Consider the following 5,638-nt stretch of genomic DNA (forward strand, 5'->3'; position numbering starts at 1 on the left):
CAACAGAATATGCATTCTTCTCAGCACCACATTGCACTTATTCCAAAATTGACCACATAGTTGGAAGTAAAGCACTCCTCAGCAGATGTAAAAGAACAGAAATTATGACAAACTGTCTCTCAGACCACAGTGCAATCAAAATAGAACTCAGGATTAAGAACCTCACTCAAAACTGCTCAACTACATGGAAACTGAACAACCTGCTACTGAATGACTACTGAGTACATAACAAAATGAAGGCAGAAACAAAGATGTTCTTTGAAACCAATAAGAACAAAGACACAACATACCAGAATCTCTGGGACACATTTAAAGCAGTGTGTAGAGGGAAATTTATAGTACTAAATGCCCACAAGAGAAAGCAGGAAGGATCTAAAATTGACACCCTAACATCACAATTAAAAGAACCAGAGAAGAAAGAGCAAACACATTCAAAAGCTAGCAGAAGGCAAGAAATAACTAAGATCAGAGCAGACTGAAGGAGATAGAGACACAAAAAACCCTTCAAAAAAATCAATGAATCCAGGAGCTGGTTTTTTGAAAAGATCAACAAAATTGATAGACTGCTAGCAAGACTAATAAAGAAGAAAAGAGAGAAGAATCAAATAGACACAGTAAAAAGAGATAAAGGGGATATCACCACCAATCCCACAGAAATACAAACTACCATCAGAGAATACTATAAATACCTCTACACAAATAAACTAGAAAATCTAGAAGAAATGGATAAATTCCTGGACACACACACCCTCGCAAGACTAAACCAGGAAGAAGTTGAATCCCTGAATAGACCAATAACAGGCTCTGAAATGGAGGCAATAATCAATAGCCTACCAACTAAAAACAGTCCAGGACCAGATGGATTCACAGCCAAATTCTACCAGAGGTACAAGGAGGAGCTGGTACCATTCCTTCTGAAACTATTCCAATCAATAGAAAAAGAGGGAATCCTCCCTAACTCATTTTATGAGGCCGGCATCATCCTGATACCAAAGCCTGGCAGAGACACAACAAAAAAAGAGAATTTTAGACCAATATCCCTGATGAATATCGATGCAAAAATCCTCAATAAAATACTGGCAGACCAAATCCAGCAGCACATCAAAAAGCTTATCCACCATGATCAAGTGGGCTTCATCCCTGGGATGCAAGGCTGATTCAACATATGCAAATCAATAAGCGTAATCCAGCATATAAACAGAACCAAAGATGAAAACCACATGATTATTTCAACAGATGCAGAAAAGGCCTTCAACAAAATTCAACAGCCCTTCATGCTAAAAACTCTCAATAAACTAGATATTGATGGGACGTATCTCAAAATAATAAGAGCTATTTATGACAAACCCACAGCCAATATCACACTGAATGGGCAAAAATTGGAAACATTCCCTTTGAAAACAGGCACAAGACAGGGATGCCCTCTCTCACCACTCCTATTCAACATAGTGTTGGAAGTTCTGGCCATGGCAGTCAGGCAGGAGAAAGAAATAAAGGATATTCAGTGAGGAAAAGAGGAAGTCAAATTGTCCCTGTTTGCAGATGACATGATTGTTTATTTAGAAAACCCCATCGTCTCAATCCAAAATCTCCTTCAGCTGATAAGCAACTTCAGCAAAGTCTCAGGATACAAAATCAATGTGCAAAAATCACAAGCATTCCTATACACCAATAACAGACAAAAGAGAGCCAAATTATGAGTGAACTCCCATTCACAATTGCTTCAAAGAGAATAAAATACCTAGGAATCCAACTTACAAGGGATGCAAAGGACCTCTTCAAGGAGAACTACAAACCACTGTTCAACGAAGTCAAAGAGGACACAAACAAAGGGAAGAACATTCCATGCTCATGCTCATGGATAGGAAGAATCAATATTGTGAAAATGGCCATACTGCCCAAGGTAATTTATAGATTCAATGCCATCCCCTTCAAGTCACCAATGACTTTCTTCACGGAATTGGAACAAAAAAATACTTTAAAATTCATGTGGAACCAAAAAAGAGCCTGCATTGCCAAGACAATCCTAACCCAAAGGAACAAAGCTGGAGGAGTCATGCTACCTGACTTCAAACTATACTACAAGGCTACAGTAATCAAAACAGCATGGTACTGGTACCAAAACAGAGATTTAGACCAATGGAACAGAACAGAGCCCTCAAAAGTAATACCACACATCTACAACCATCTGATCTTTGACAAACTTGACAAAAACAAGAAATAGGGAAAGAATTCCCTATTTAATAATTGGTGCTGGGAAAACTGGCTAGCCATATGTAGAAAGCTGAAACTGGATCCCTTCCTTACACCTTATACAAAAATTCATTCAAGATGGGTTAAAGACTTAAATGCTAGACCTAAAACCATAAAAACCCTAGAAGAAAACCTAGGCAATACCATTCAGGACATAGGCATGGGCAAGGACTTCAAGTCTAAAACACAAATAGCAATAGCAACAAAAGCCAAAACTGACAAATGGGATATAATTAAACTAAAGAGCTTCTGCACAGCAAAAGAAACTACCATCAGAGTGAACAGGCAACCTACAGAATGGGAGAAAATTTTTGCAATCTACCCATCTGACAAAGGGCTAATATCCAGAATCTACAAAGAACTTAAACAAATTTACAAGGAAAAAATCAAACAACCCCATCAAAAAGTGGGCAAAGGATATGAACAGACACTTCTCAAAAGAAGACATTTATGCAGCCAACAGACACATGAAAAAATGCTCATCATCACTGGCCATCAGAGAAAACGCAAATCAAAACCACAATGAGATACCATCTCACATCAGTTAGAATGGCAATCATTAAAAAGTCAGGAAACAACAGGTGCTGGAGAGGATGTGGAGAAATAGGAAAAATTTTACACTGTTGGTGGGACTGTAAACTAGTTCAACCATTGTGGAAGACAATGTGGCGATTCCTCAAGGATCTAGAACTAGAACTACCATTTGACCCAGCCATCCCATTACTGGGGCTATACCCAAAGGATTATAAATCATGCTGCTACAAAGACACATGCACACGTATGTTTATTGTGGCACTATTCACAATAGCAAAGACTTGGACTCAACCCAAATGTCCATCAGTGACAGACTGGATTAAGAAAATGTGGCACATTTACACCATGGAATACTATGCAGCCATAAAAACGGATGAGTTAATGTCTTTTGTAGGGACATGGATGAAGCTGGAAACCATCATTCTCAGCAAACTATCGTAAGGACAGAAAACCAAACACCACATGTTCTCACTCATAGGTGGGAATTGAACAATGAGAACACTTGGACACAGGAAGGGGAACATCACACACCCAGGCCTGTCGTAGGATGGGGGGAGAGATAGCATTAGGAGATATACCTAATGTAAATGATGAGTTAATGGGTGCAGCACACCAACATGGCACATGTATACATATGTAACAAACCTGCATGTTGTGCACATGTACCCTAGAACTTAAAGTATAATAATAAAAAATAATAATTATAAATAATTTTTTAAAAGGAATTTTCTGTAACCCACTAAAAAAAAAAAAAAAGGAACTGACAACAACTCCTGTCATAAACCCTTGTAACCAATGTTCTGTTTGTTTCAAAACAATCTACATGTACTCTTTTGCCTTTAAAACTTCCCCTTACCTCAGCCTCCCTGGATGTGCCTATGATTTATCATAGCATCTGTGTCCTGCAATTCCCAATTAAACTACATATTTTTAGAAAGCTTCTCTTTGTTATTTGGATTGACAGGAGATAAATAATATATTAAAATTTAGTGATTACGATTTTTTTTTTTTTTTTTAAATAGGGTCTGGCTCTGTCACCCAGGCTGGAGTGCTGTGGCGCAATCTTGGCTCTTTGCAACCTGTGCTTTCTGGGCTCAAGCAATCTTCCCACCTCAGCATTGAGTAGCTGGGACCACAGGCACACACCACCATGCCCACCTAATTTTTTGTATTTTTGGTAGATATGGGGTTTTGCCATGTGGCCCAGGCTGGTCTCAAACTCCTGAGCTCAAGTGATCCTCCTGTCCTGGCCTCCCAAAGTATTGGGATTACAGGTGTGAGCCACTGCGCCTGGCCCGGTTAAGTACATTTGACTTTGGAGTCAAACTAGGGATTAAATCCAAATTCTACCACAAACTAGATATTTTAATCTCACAAGAATTACTCGGTAGCTTTATGCCTCAGTTTTCTCACCTATAAGATGGCAAATATAATAGCTGTCTTATTGGGTAGTTGTAGATATTAAATGAAATTATATATCAGGCTATCTAACTTATAGCAAGCATTTAATAAATGGCAACTCTCATTATTATTATTTCATCACCATCAATATTAGTATGAAGAAGCTGTAACAGTGTAATAAAATGCAGTGGGTTTGGCACGATACATGTTTCAACCATAACCTCATTTATGTGTATATACATACAGAATATATAAAATACAGGGCATACATAGGACATCATATGCATATGATATCGTCTATCTAGCTGCCCCGGGATTTTGTTTTCACCTGTGTCCGCAGCAATGGCTTGCTGTCACTTCCATTGTTGTACTGGGCTGCTGGTCCTGAATTTAATGAAACAGGGAGTATTTAGCTGCTCTCGCCTTCCCCTTGATGGATTGTTTCTCAGTGATTGATGTTTATCCTTGTACCTCTTTCCCCCCTTCAAAAAATCAAATACCATCAAAACAGAGAGTCCGTCAGACCCCAGAGACCTGAGGATAAACCGTAGTAAGGCAGCATGTGACTGTCCTTCCCCTCCTGCCTAATATGCCACGTTAAGGAAACAGTCAAGGGCAGTTTCACTCACCTTGGAAGGAATCACGGTGGTGAAATCTTCTATGTTCTCGTCACTGCAGCTGTAAATCTGATGCATCATTTCAGCCTCCTCTTCCTCAAGTGCCTGGCAACTGGAGGCCTCTGCCTCTGGACCCCTAGTCGTGAGCCATCCTAATCCAGTCTGGCTTAGGGATCGTTGTGCATATATCACATGTACGATATCACATATAAACAGATGATATATAGATATCACATATACACATTATATATATATGATATCATACATACACATTATATATGATATATGGAACAGTATATAACCTGTAACTTGTATATGTAGCATAATAGGATTTATAAGATAATAAATATATAGGATAAATATATTAGGATATATAGGGTAATACAAATATATACATATGCTATATATACATATACACATATGTATATATACAAATATATGATACATATACACATACATATCTACATATGATATACATACATATATAATGTGTATGATGTATGGGACAGTATATAACCTGTAACCTGTATATGTAGCACAATAAGGTTTATAAGATAATAAATATATTAGGATATATAGGGTAATACAAATATAACTTTCTATAATTGGCTTCTTGAGCATGGGGCACTGCCTGTTGCCGTGCCTCTGTGAGCACCTAAGGGTTATACGCGGAGGTACCAAACACACGACCCTTGAGAAATGTCAGCCTTGTCATGTAGTGGTATGAGGGGAAAACAACTCTGGAGAAACAGTCCTTTTGTTTAAAATAGAAACTTCTAAGGGAGCCAAGTTAGCACATGACTGAATATCCCGTTCTCCTGGAGGGGAGAAAA

Source organism: Chlorocebus sabaeus, chromosome 8 (genome assembly GCF_047675955.1).
Source record: "Chlorocebus sabaeus isolate Y175 chromosome 8, mChlSab1.0.hap1, whole genome shotgun sequence".
In the NCBI taxonomy this organism is placed as follows: domain Eukaryota; kingdom Metazoa; phylum Chordata; class Mammalia; order Primates; family Cercopithecidae; genus Chlorocebus; species Chlorocebus sabaeus.